Raw genomic sequence first — 14,761 nt, forward strand, 5'->3', positions numbered from 1 at the left:
TAATTTACAACAAGTATTATTCCTTTATAAGTAGACGTATCCAAGTAATGGAGCAAGTTAATAAGTATGGCATTATATTAGTATATATGCATGTAATGTCCTTCCAAGCACATGGCTTTTTTTTTTTTTTTTTTTTTTTTTTTTTAATGTCTTCAAAGTAGAGCAATATAAACTTCAGCTTCCAATTTCATTCATAATTCTGGTTCTCACCTATGAGAAGTGAAGCTGAATAACTAGTATAACTTCTAAGAATAAATCCAACATCTAGTGTTCTTTGATGTTGCTGTCTTCGCACTGTATTTTTAACTTGATTTAGATATTAAGACTTATCTTTCTTGTTTCTTAGCAGTATTTTGTTTCCTACCGTAGTTTCAGAACTTGAACTCTATTTTTTTGTCATCTTAAATCTGTGTCTCAAATCCTTCCTCCTTTGCCCAACGTCCCGTCCCACAAGAAGGAAGCCTCTCTTCATATCCACACAGAATTTTCCTAGAGTTGAATATCCGGTTTTGCATGCTGGTCATTGATATTGGATTTTCATATCTTGCTTCTAGAACTTGTTTCCCACATTATCTTAATAGTCTTCCTAGATATGGACTTAATTTCATTTTTCAGAAACCCTAATTTTTTTCTTCCTTTGAGATTTCACATGAACCTTCTGCATTTTATTGCCTTTAACATCTCTTGCAGTCTCTTCCTCCCTTGGCCACACACATCTCATCCTTAAGTAGTTCAATCACAAATTCTACATTATTATTTTGTAGTCTCTGGAGCTTTTAGTAATTTTTCGCCCTCTAGCTGACCTTTTCCTAGCTCTATGAGGCTTTATTTTTTTAATCATTTATTTCATTACATTCACTTGTCCTAGATAAGAGCCCAGTCTCCTGAATTGTGTTCCATAACTAAAGGCACAAATTTTATTTAGCGCTATAATTCCTAGTCTGTATACCAGGGAGGATAAACAATGTCCAAAGGAAATGAAATGTCAAAATAAGACCTTCTTTCAGAGATTAAATATTACAATGGAGTTCATTCGTCATTTTCCAAGTGATGAATGGTCAATTATACATATGAAGAAAATGAGTCTTTATGATGATGATGGCATTGATTCAATAGGAGAAAAACAATGTGGAAAAATAAGCATTTATTCAGATAGCTTATGTTGAAGTATGTTGATACAAATAATCATACCCATTGAAATTGTTAATCTCCATTTGTAATTTGAGTATTAGGCCCTATGTGACCTTTATATATAGAATGTATAAAACTAATGAAATCAAGTTTAATTCTACAGTATTATAATAATTTCAATCATAGCATATGAAATTAGCTCAATTTTACATTATACTTATGACTACATTAATAGCTGAATTTATTTCCAGAACTCTAATTCAAGGAAATAGTTATAACTCATATTGTCTATTTTTTTAAAGGGCAGGAAAATTCTATAAAGCCTTCCATATTTTTATGCAATATAAAATTAATATAGTTCGTAAATAAATAAGCATTCTTAGTTTCCTTGATCTGAAAAAATAGCACAGAAATAACGGTCCTTCTCAATTTATAACTCTAGCTTTCAAAGCAGAGAAAGACCTATCCTTCTTATTTTATAACTCTTTTTCAAAGTAGAATTACTAGAACAGTAGTATCAGCATTAACTGGGATCTTGATAGACTGCAAGTTATATAGTTCCTTCTCAGACCTAATAATTACAGACTCTGTGGGTAAGGCCCAGCAATCTGTGTCTTAAGTACTTCTAGAGCCTTCGTTCTCAAACTTAAACTTGTCTGATGCACGTTCAAGTTTGAGAACTAATGGTCTAGAAAAACTGATAAAGTGAAATGGTGAGATCTTAAGAAAAGAAAACATTATAAGAATATATTGTATACATCTGTAAACTTATTAATTCTTGAAAGAAAAATTATGCTTTTGTAATAATCTATATTTTGAGTGCTCTAAAACATATCTATATTTATACAGATATCTACAATAATTAATGAATGTGAAAAACTTGAACAATTACACAACTATTTTTTGCCCTTTATGTTCAGATTATATCATCAAAGATATATTTTATTCCATAATTAAAAGGAATTTTTTGTGATTAATATTTGCAAGATATGATATGAGAGTCTTGTTTTCATTTAAAAAATTTATTTTAAATGCTGGGACTTGTCTACAAAATATAATCGATACATTTAATATTACATGATTTTAATGATTTCATGCATTTATGTGACCATAGATGAAAGAGAGAAAAAAATAGAAAAATAGAGAAAGAAAGAAAGAAAGAAAGAAAGAAAGAAAGAAAGAAAGAAAGAAAGAAAGAAAGAAAGAAAGAAAGAAAGAAAGAAAGAAAGAAAGAAAGAAAGGAAGGAAGGAAGGAAGGAAGGAAGGAAGGAAGGAAGGAAGGAAGGAAGGAAGGAAGGAAGGAAGGAAGGAAGGAAGGAAGGAAAGAAAAGAGAAGAAAGTCAGCCAATGTGAAAACTTGATACTTAGACAACATATAAATTATAATTGGTCATCTGCTTTCAAGGAATTTTGATTCATAAATCAAGAAACATTAATTTTATTTACATTTTCTTTTCTCTATTTTTTAAGATCTTACCTGAAGATTTGAGTGAACTGAGGAGCATCTAATATATGGAAATGTTTGAGTCTTACTACTAAGAAGTAAATCAAAATATCTCACTTGAGGTAGAGACTGGCTGTCAGTAACAAAACAAAACAAAAAAACAAAAACTAGTTAACAGTTCTGACAGGTTTTAGAATGCCTAGTTTGACCCATAAATTGTTTGATTATCTGACTCTGGCAAAGTAAAATACATGTAAAGTGTTAGAAACACATGTTAACTAAAGATATATCCGAAATAAAGGTAATATATTACTGTTATTATCATGTAATTTTTATGGTAAAAAAAGATCACATTTTTCTACATCTTCTCTGGAGAATATCTGTTGTATAAAGACAAATGTAAACACTTTAAAATCTATTTTCCAAAGAAAAAGTATATTAAATAGTAATAATAACCTTGGTTTGAAGACATAAAAAAATAATAAATGATGTATAAAAAAATAAAGTTTACTACTGTGGAATTATTACTCCTACAAGCATTCATGTTAACAATAAATTTGGTGGTCCAACAATATTTGGTGGTCCAAATATCTTATATTTGAATATGTAGTACACACTCTTAAAAATTGCTTAAAAACTGATTCATTCTTTTAAAAAATGTTACAGAATATGTTCAGATTTTACTGCATTTTTACTCCTTTCAAAATAAATAAGAGTTTAGATTGTGAATCAACAGTTACAAAAGTCTCTTTCAACTACATAAATCAGCAGTTTCTCTTTACACATGAAAAACAAAACAAAACAAAACCTATGTCCAAGGTAGCAACAATGTCCAGCATAGACATAGTCAGACAATTCATGGTAAATAAATAATCCATACTTATTTACTCAGCTAGTTGAGAGCACTTCAGGTTATGTTCCACATACAGAACAGTTACTTTTGCTTTGTTGTTGTTTAGTGTAAATACTTCTTCTCACTGATCAATTATGTGGCATAAGTGTGGGTCTAAATTAAAAACGGATAGTCATTGTTGAGTAAAACCTTACTATAGCTGGAGAAATTATAGTATGGTCTTCTTGTAAATTTCCTTCTAAATAGGGTACATTATTTGGCAAACCTGTGCTAAATTAATCCTGGTGGGAAAAAAAAAAAAAAAAAAAAAAAAAAAACCTTAAGTGCTGTTTCTAACACCTAATCAATCTGCTTGAAACATTCTTGGCAAGTAGGCCTGGCGTGGTGGCTCATGCCTGTAATCCAAGCACTTTCGGAGGCTGAGGCAGGCGGATCACAAGGTCAGGAGCTCGAGACCATCCTGGCTAACACGGTGAAATCCCATCTCTACTAAAAATACAAAAAATCAGCTGGGTGTGATGGCGGGCGCCTGTAGTCCCAGCTACTTGGGAGGCTGAGGCAGGAGAATGGCGTGAACCCGGGAAGCGGAGCTTGCAGTGAGCAGAGATTGTGCCACTGCACTCCAGCCTAGGCGACAGAGAGAGACTCCGTCTGAAAAACAAACAAACAAAATTTTTGGCAAGTAAACATCTCCCACACATGGTGCATGAAATTGCCAGTTATTTGGAAGCTAACTTCATATATGTGTTTTTCTGAAAAACTTCTATTTTCTCTGTTGGGGTCCGCGTGTTTCCTAAACAAAGGAATGAACACACAAGACAACACAAGACAAGACAAACATGGCGGCCGCCTCGAATGGCACGCTCTGCTTTATTTTATACAGTCGTTTGTGGAATGTTACCAAGTCAGAAGACACATTGTTATTTTTCTGACCTTTCCCTGACTTTCTGGATTTTCAAGATGTTTACACATAAACAAGCCCCCAGGATCTGCTGTTAGCAGCTGGCTCCTTAGTCCTCCCTGTAAACAGGGAAAGAATGCCCTGCTTCATTTGCAAGAGCAGGACTTATGGGGAACGCCCTGCTTCCTTTGGGAGAGCAGGACTTACGGGGAACGCCCTGCTTCGTTTGCGAGAGCAGGACTTATGGGGAATGCCCTGCTTCATTTGCGAGAGCAGGACTTATGAGGAACACCCTGTTTGTGAGCCCGTAGTCCTCTACATTTCTCACTTAAAATCTAACATCAAAAAGGTAGAATATGGAGTTCCTTATATGCCTTTGTAAAAGCATCCTTTTTCGCTTTGCAATCCCTTCACATCATTCTCATCCAGTCAGTGAAGCACTCTCAATGGATCCAAAATTAGATCTACATACTCAGTTCTTTCATACATTCAATTATAGATGAGATCGATTCTGTGTTGTCTTCTGTCATTTTAAGTTCCAAAGCTAAAATTAATAGATATATCTGAATTCAACTACATCTATATCTATAGCTATATTTTTACAGAATTACATTGAAATAGTACATTACCATTTAGGAACATATTTGATGCATATACTTCAGGTGAAATCATGATTATTCAGAAAGAAACATAAGTAATTTATTCCTTTCTTTTAGGACTGTCTGGTTAATTGGTTGAGTATGAAAACTAGGCCTCATAAAACTTAGAAACTAGGCCTCATATAGAAAAAATTAACACCAGGTGGCTCTGGATAGGGTCCCACCCTGCCTCGATAGGGACCCACCCTGATAGGGTCCCACCCTGTCAATTCCGGGAAACAACCTCATGGGGTCCCACCCTGTCAATTCCGGGGGTCCCACCCTGCCTCGAAGTTCCCGGAATCAACAACTCCAGGAAAAAACCTCATAAGGTCCTGCTCTAACCAATTAGCATAAGACACCTTGCTCAGGCCATAGCTAGACCCAATCATTTTGCGCCTTAAGCTTTGTTTGAATTTCACGCCATAAGCTGTGTTTGAACTTGTGTTTGCCTATATAAACAGCCTGTAACAAGCAGTCGGGGTCCCAGGGCCAACTTAGAGCTTGGGACCCTAGCGCGCTAGTAATAAATAACTCTCTGCTGTGAATCTCGTGTCGGTGATCCTTCGCGGCGACCCCTGCCCAGGAGGGAATCGACAGTTCGGTTCCAACAAGTAGAATTTAAATTTGTCATGTGCTATATATTACGAAAGAGCGTTTACTTTCAAAATATAAGTGAACCTTCTAACTTAAGTGTAAAAAAAAAAAAAAACCTTTATAAGCAAGCATATAAGGGCACTACAAAATAGCTGTTTGATATAAGGACTATGTAACTTTACTAATTACATGCTAATATATATCTCTTGAAGCAATTGATAACAATGTACCCAAAGTAATTTAAAGGTGGGGGATGAATATGTATATTTGTTAGACTACTAATGACAACATTCACATCTACAAAATAATTTGTTACTGAAGGCATTAAAAGCCCTTAACCCAAATAACAAAATCCCTACCAGATTTCAGATATATTTTTAAACACTTCTTGACACAAACCTTTGCAAGTGTATTTGTATTATAATTACTTTACGACAAAACAATAGTCTGTAAAAATTTCATTAGAGATGGAGATTTGCTAGATCTTGTATTCAGAATGTTCTGCTTCCATATAACCAGAGAAGAAAGTGCTAATGCTGAATAGAATAAAAGATCTTTATTACTTCATGGGGGGTAAGTAAGGTCTTGTATTTTTATAGGTCTTCTTGAAATTTCTCACAGTAATCTGACTAGGTGATCACATGGTTATTGTCAGGTCTTTTCCTCATTTGCCTAAAATAAAGACTGGCAAGTACTAGCTGGAATGTTGATAATTATAGTCACGCTCTTCTTGCACAGCTGAGGATTTCATTTTGGCTTTTATGTTCTATTTCCTATGGGCTGCAACATACCTCACACTCATGGCAATAATTAACTTGCTGGCCCTAAAAGCTATTTGTGTTCAAATCTATGGAACAGTTTTAATCACAGAGGCACTGAGGAGATGGAATAAGATGAGCAATTGTTTTCATACAGTGACTGAACATGTCTGAGAATACAAAGAACTGTTTTTTCTTTGTTTGTTTGTTTGTTTGTTTGTCAACGGCTACAACTAGGAAAACTCAGTTCTGAGAGCAGAATAATGTTTATTTCTAGGGGCTAGTTCTGGGAGGAAGGGAGATGGATTAGGAGTAAGACTTAATTATTGATTATGTTGTAATTTTAGGAGAGGTAACAGATGTTCATTTAGTGTTATGTCTTATTATTTAAATAGATGTTCATTTTTCTTTTAACATACTCAACATTTTAAAAGATAATAAAGGAGGCCAGGCATGGTGGTGCATGCCTATAATCCCAGCACTTTGGGAGGCAGAGTGGGGACGGATCACCTGAGGTCAGGAGTTCACAATCATCCTGTCCAACATGGTGAAACCCTATCTCTAATAAAAATACAAAAAAAAATAGCCAGGCATGGTGGCTCACACCTGTAATCCAAGCCACTTGGGAGGCTGAGAGAGGAGAACCACTTGAACCCAGGAGGCGGAAGTTGGAGTGAGCAGAGATTGCACCACTGAATTCCAGCCTGGGCAACAGAGCAAGACTCTGTCTCAAAAAAAAAAAAAAAAAAAAAAAAAGAAGAAGAAGAAGAAAAAAAAGGAGATTTATGGATTTATGGAAGTTCTCTATGCCAATAGTAAGCTAGAAGAACAACTTTAATTCTAATTATTAAAAGATTATAAAATTGAACAGCTAGCTGCAATACAAATTCAGATACATAAATTTATTCAATCTGTCTGTTTGGTATAATGAGAAGTATTCCCCCACTTAAAGTAAATTGCAGCACTATCAGTCAGACCAAAGTACATGATGGCACAGAATAATACACCAAAGAAAAGGGTATCCACTGTCTGTTACTCACTTCATTAGATCTGTAACAGGCACATCTATGTGTGAAAGAGGTGAAAACGCTCTGTAGTTCCCCTTTAAAATCAGAGGTGTTGACGATGGTTGTGTGCTCATATTTTTATATAAATCATAGCATTCTTTAATAAAATATTCATTACATTCAGATAGATCTGGAGGACAATAGAACATCGTGTTTATATTCATATAAGTGTGCATGCACACATAAGATTTTGATGTAGGCGTGTAAGATTGGGACTGTAAGGGGTGTCAGGTGTGAGCTCCCACTAAAGGTGTCAAGCTTATTGACTTGTCAGTGCTACTTACGAGCTCATGGTAGAGCTGGACTAGAGTAGACCTGGACTCCTGATAAGGCCCATGCCCTGTGATTCGGTAAAAACAACTAAAAAATGTAATATTCAAGAACTTCCATGGGGCTATGATTTATATGATGCCATGGAGATTTTTAACATCTTCCATATCTAATTAAATATATCAAAGAACATTTCATATTCAAAGTCATATAGTATGGAAAATATGCCTGTCTTAGTCATTTGTTTGTTTATTCTGGTTGCCATTTCAATATCATAATCAATTTACTTTAACATGTGAAATATCAAAATTATAATTAAAACAATACTTTTTAATTTGTTTCAGTGTAACTTTATTTTAAACTGTTTTATTTAAACTTGAGATTCTAACTTTTTAGAAGTATCTATAAATATTTTCGCTTTAGGGGCCCACATGAATAAATATCTGCCATTATAAGTGAGGAAATTTAAATATTATGAGATTCTCCTCATTATAAATAAGCAAATCAATTGATTTTCTATATGTTAAGAAACCTTTTAATTGCACTACTTTGTTGGATATTGCTGAGACTTTATTGTTACCAGTTCATGGTGAAAATTATGTTAAATGTTTTAAAGAACACTAGAAAAAACAAAGCTTCAAAAATTGCTTCTTCTGAAACAACAAGGTAGTATAGCTGTATTCAAAATCAGATGGCTATATTACAGGATAAAATTCTCATTTTCCTGTAACTTATAGTCTTCTGTTTACTGGTTGTCTGACTCTCCAATTATGGGAATTTATTAATCACAGATCAAATGAAGGCATTCATTTCATTTTCTGCTGTCTTTTTCTCTCTCCAGTTGCCAAGTCCAGAGACAGACAGAGAGCAGTCAGCGGCTCTAGCCAGGATGACTGACTGTAACTGTATCTGAACTGGTGGTAGTGCTCAGTGGGGAGTACGTGTTTCTACAAACTTTTTGAAATATTAATACACAAATTGTACTGAGGTTTTTGATAGCAGAAGACTGGCTGCTCTGTGGGTTTCTGATTAGCGTTCTATTGGTGATTCCGAGAAGTCAGTGGCGCCTAAATGGGTTAAGTCTAATGAGGTTTTGAAAGCTGATAGCATAATTTAACATGACTTTCAATCTCAGAGCCTCAGACCTGGCTGACCCCAGCAAATTACAATGTTTGTTAATGTTCTGGTATAGACATCTTCTATTCAACCCAAACCAGATATATTAAGTGAAACAATCAAGTTGTGCTTCTCTAAGAAATGTTGTTCCTGGCTACATTTTGACACATCTTCAGATCAGAAATTTTTTAAGGTATCTGACACTCCCCAGTTTTTTAGAAGATGTCTTTAGTACACACACACACACACACACACACACACACACACGGTTGGTTGAGTTCTTGTTGAGAAAATATAATAACCTTAAAATTTTTATCACTGCAATTGCATGCAATACATTTCTCGTGGAAAATCTAAAATCAATTTTAAAAATTGCAATAAAAGGAAAAAGCCAAGCCACAAACTTCCTATGGTAAAACAGTTAGAAAAACAAACCTAACAAATGAACAAATAAAAACATTTCAAACAGAATATTTGCAAATGCTGTAGAACTAACATGAGAAGAAAGGTTGTGATTGTAAAATTATTTAAATACATTTTGTAGAGAATCAATGTTAATTTAACAATGATAGTGATAGGCTACTGTTGGTTTAGGAGTGAATTTTTCACATATATTAAATATTAAGATTTAATATTGTATATCTCAAGGTAGAAATTATATGAACTACAGTTACAAACAAATATCTACTTTTAATATCAATCATTTCTTTTTAGCTTAAGATAGTTATTTATAAATACAGCACCATTGCAGCTTTCCAAATTGTGAGAATCTGGATGAAAGCTTAGAAGCTTTGGAAACTTCACCGGAAGCGAATGTTACTCAGCCTTTATACTTGTGGGTTTTCCTCAACTATATGAAAAGCATTTTCACCAGATTTTCAATTAATATTTTTAAAAACAAATTATGTTTAAAATTGTTCACTACTCATATCATGTAACTCTTATAATTGAATTCCCTTGAATCAGAATTAGCAATAGTTTTTAACCTACTAAGATTAAGTATTTTTTTAAACAAGCTAATGGTATAAATGTTATGAAGCAAATGTTTAATTATTTAAAGTCAATGGTTCTTCATTTAAATATTTGCAATTTGATGTATTTCAAAAGGTATATTTCTCCAATTTACTGAAATTAAGGCTTATTTCAAATTTTAATTTTTAAATAATTTTAACTTTACACATTTTAAGCAATTAAAGCATCCTTATGAAAATATTCAGTTTTCTATGAAGAACATTTTATTCAAAATAAGTTTAGAAAACTAAAAAAGGAATCTTAGAAAAAGAAAAAATAACTTTATTTTAAAATTTCTATGATTTTAAAAGCTAAAGATATTATAAAGTTATATTATAAAGTTAATATTTCCAATATTATAAAACAAATAATGAATTAACATATTTAACATCTAATGATTTGTGTTTAATTAGAAATTATTTCATTATATTTTAAAATTTGGGGTGGGGTGGTTCTTCATAGATCTCCAAAAGTACGAAGCTCACCTTATACTAAACAAGAAATAGTTTAAAAAAAAAAAAATTATCCTTAATTGAAACACAATGAAATGAACTATACCTAACATATTGAAGATAACATTTAAACAAACACATATCAAATTTTATGCTCTTAAAATATCTGCTGTACATCGATCATTCTGAATATTTACACATGTATTTCAACAATCTAGCTAATAGTCTAAGTTTCAATTTTTCTCTTTTAGAATTTACTTTCATTCTGATTATAATGCATATAGGTCAAATATTTAAAATTATTATGGCATTTTTTGATTTTACCAGAAAGCTTTTTAATAAACTCTGTCACCTTTATTTGATTGCTTCTTAAAAAAAGCAAACATGTCTAAATTGTTCCTTAAAATAAAAAAAAAAAACTTTTAAAATAAATACTGTTTTATTAGAAGAAGGATTATCAGTGTAAATGAGGATCACGTATGTGATTGAAGTAGTCATTTTAATTTTAATTTTACAAACAATACTACTTATAATATTAAACAGCCACACTATTCCTAAGTTTATTCTGTGTTTGGTATAAAAGTCCTTATGACTCACATTAATAAAATGAATGCTAGTAATTAATTTTACAGGAAACATAATATTTTCTGAAATAAATATGTCCTTGTTTGTTAATATCAAAAATTGGGGTAGCTTTTATCTTACTCTTGACTATGTTTAGAAAATGTTTGAAGAAATCATATTATATTGTTGAAAATTTTTATATCTAGTTATCTTTTCATTTCCTGGACTTTTACTTAATTGTGTTTCATAGATTTCATGTATTATTGTTTAAATATGTGTTTACTCATTCACTTCCTGTAAGCAATGTCAAATAAGAAAAGACTTAAATTGAACAGGTTTGTCCAGGGGAGGGTTGGTCTGGAGGAGTGGAAAATCTTTTGAATCTATACTACTGCTTAGATCATTAACCAACATCTCAGTAGAACACTTCAGAAAGAAAGGGAGACGGATGCAGTTGTCTTTCCTCTCCATTTATTTTTTATGGTTATTTATTCACAGATGATGTGGGGCAGACTGTGTGCAGAGATAAAGCATGGGTAATTTACGGGCAAATGTAAGCCTCGATTGGCTAGGATATTCAAAGTGCTCTAAGGAATTAAGAGGAAAGTAGGTCATTTGAATCATAAATATTTTAAACATTTACCTCATAAATGAAGCTAATAGATACTTGTTCTAAAAACGCAGGAAAAAATAGCTTCAAATAGGATAAGGAAGAAAGTTAAACAAAACAGAATTATTAAACCATGCCAGTTTCCACACCTCTATGAATTTCAGTAGGTGGTCCACTTCTGACAGTGTACAAAACAGCAGGAGAGTTTACTAATGAAAGACAAGATACATGTGTTGACACAGCATTAAATGACTGGTTTGTCACTCCCCCAGGATGTGAATTGTGGATTCCATTCTGTAGTAGCACAAACTAACTGCTTTTATCATCTTGGTTTTGTTTGTTTGTTTGTTTGTTTGTTTTGCTCATTAAACTTTCTTAATGTGTCTCAAAATTCTGTGACAAAGTTTTGGTCAAGTTGTTTCCATTAAAAAGTACTAATTTAAAAAACTAATAATTTAAAACTGCCACATACAAGAAAGAAAACCAAAGTGGTCCACAAAACATTCTCCTTTCTGTCTGAAGGTTTTTACGATACATTGTTATCATTAACCAGTCTTTTACTTAAGTGGCCAGTTGAAACAAACACTTCTGACACCATTCTTCCACTGCTGATTAAGACCAGGTGGCAGGTATTAGGGATAATATTCATTTGGCCTTCTGAGCTTTCTGGGCAGACTTGGTGGCCTTGCCAGCTCCAGCAGCCTTCTTGTCCACTCCTTTGATGACATCCAGGACAATCGTCTGTCTCATATCACGAACAGCAAAGTGACGCAGAGGTGGATAGTATGAGAAGCTCTCAACACACATGGGCTTGCCAGGAACCATATCAATGATGGCAGCATCACCAGAACTCAATAATTTAGGGCCATCTTCCAGCTTTTTACCAGAACGGTGATCAATCTTTTCCTTCAGCTCAGCAAACTTGCATGCAATGTGAGCCGTCTGGCAATCCAGCACAGGGGCATAGCCAGCACTGATTTGGCCTGGATGGTTCAGGATAATCACTTGAGGAGTGAAGCCAGCTGCTTCCATTGGTGGGTCATTTTTGCTGTCACCAGCGATGTTGCCATGATGAACTTCCTTAACAGACACATTCTTGACATTGTAGCCCATAACGTCCCCAGGAAGAGCTTCACTTAAAGCTTCATGATGCATTTCAACAGATTTTGCTTCAGTTGTAATGTATACTGGAGCAAAGGTGGCCACCATACTGGGTTTGAGAACATCAGTCTCCAGTTGACCTACAAGAACAATACCAATACCACCAATTTTGTAGGCATCCTGAAGAGGCAGGTGCAAGGGCTTGTCAGTTGGACGAGTTGGTGGTTGGATGCAGTCCAGAGCCTCAAGCAGTGTGTTTCCACTGGTATTGCCGTCGTTTCAGGTGACTTTCCATGTCTTGAACCAAGGCATGTTAGCATTTGGCTCCAGCATGTTGTCACCATTCCAACCAGAAATTGGCACAAATGCTACTGTGTCGGGGTTGTAGCCAATTTCTTAATATAAGTGCTGACTTCCTTAATGATTTCCTCATATCACTTCTGGCTGTACGGTGGCTCAGTGGAATCCATTTTTTTTAACATAATTGATTCGCTGTTTCACACCCACTGTGTAACCCAGAAGAGCATGCTCTCGGGTCTGACCATTTTTGAAGTTACCAGCTTCAAATTCACCAACACCAGCAGCAACATTCAGAACATTACGGTCAGCCTGAGATGTCCCTGTAATCATGTTTTTGATGAAGTCTCTGTGTCCTGGGGCATCAATGATAGCCACATAGTACTTGCTGGTCTCAGATTTCTACAAGGAGATATCAATGGTGATACCATGCTCATGCTCAGCTTTCAGTTAACCCAAGACCCAGGCATACTTGAACGAGCCCTTTCCCATCTCAGCAGCCTCCTTCTCAAATTTTTCAATGGTTCTTTTGTCGATGTCACTACATTTGTAGATCACATAGCCAGTAGTGGTGGACCTGACTGAATCTACGTGTTCAATGACAATGTTGATACGAATCTTTTCCTTTCCTATTTTGGCTTTTAGGGGTAGTTTTCATGACACCTGTGTTCGGCGGCAAACCCGTTGTGAAAAAAAACTATCAACTTGTTTTTTTTAACTTTAACTTCTCATACAAATTAACAGCTTTCTGTTTGCCATTTGCATGTTTATTTCATGCCATGCTTGGTTAGAATTAAAACTGCCTCACTAGTTATGCACTTCAAAATTTAGTACTTCTTCAAAGACCTGCAGGATGACTTAATGAGTATGGAATGCAATTCTCTTCTTTAAATCAAATTAAATGTAAGTTGTCTATGTTCAATACTGCAAGGCTACATTGTGTATCCAATAAATTGAGAATAACTCAACATAAAGAGATGGTTTTATGTCTTCCATGTCTAAAATATATGCAATATGATTGGCTAGCTATGGATTTTTACTCCTGGTTTGTAGCCACAGGGGAATTTTTAAATTGTAACACTGTAGATCTATGACATTGTGTCCCTGAATATAAACAGCAACAGGGCCCAAAAAGATCAAAGCTCAAGTTTTCTTTTGAAAAAGAGACTGTTGTAAGAAAACAATCTCTCCTTGTTATCATCATGGGATATATTTTTGGGCTTGAGAGGTCATATTATCATTCAAATCTTTAAAGTCATTTTTTCAGGGTGAAAGAACAATCAAAAGTAAAGTACACTCCTGAGGGTCATGCAATTTAGTTGGCTCTGAAAACAACAGTACTAAGTAGATAGCAGTGGCCAGGAAAATAGACCTGTAACTAGTTAAAATAAAAAGTAAAGAATCTTACACTCTTCAAGTTTTATTATCAACATAACAAGAATTACACGACCATTAAACTGTTTAGTAGTTCTAATTAAGAGATATAAAATAAAGATCATTAACATAATGCAACTGACCTAATCTGCTATTATCATTGTTTACATACTTATTGACAACTGAGATTGACACAAATTTATTAATCTTGATTTGATAATCATTGGCAAGTTTTTCCTTCAGAAAATCAGTAATTGTGTACTTACTTTAATTGAATGTTTAGCTATGTTGGTTTAGAACCACAATACTTATAAATTCCAACACTTCTATTTATTCTAAATTTAATTTTGTTAAGGTAAGCAAATGTGGTCAATTTGAAGAGAGTCAATTTTTAGAAAAAAAAAATGAAATTGAACATTATTTAGAAACATCAATATGTCTAATTATTGAAAATCAAATTTTCAAACTCAAATCTGATAAATGTTAAAACTGATTTTATTAGTTCCCTTTTTTAGCCACAACAAGACTATAATTATTTGCACTAATTCTGTTTAAGTGTACTGCAAACTGTAGCAAA

General features: G+C 33.8%; 1 pseudogene; it reads right to left on the reverse strand.

Annotated features, from left to right (window-relative positions):
• Positions 1–12,042: 12,042 nt before the first annotated feature.
• Positions 12,043–13,409, reverse strand: LOC126954359 (elongation factor 1-alpha 1-like; annotated as a pseudogene).
• Between the last annotated feature and the right edge of the window lie 1,352 nt (positions 13,410–14,761).

The sequence above is a fragment of the Macaca thibetana genome, chromosome 5 (genome assembly GCF_024542745.1).
Source record: "Macaca thibetana thibetana isolate TM-01 chromosome 5, ASM2454274v1, whole genome shotgun sequence".
Lineage (NCBI taxonomy): Eukaryota > Metazoa > Chordata > Mammalia > Primates > Cercopithecidae > Macaca > Macaca thibetana.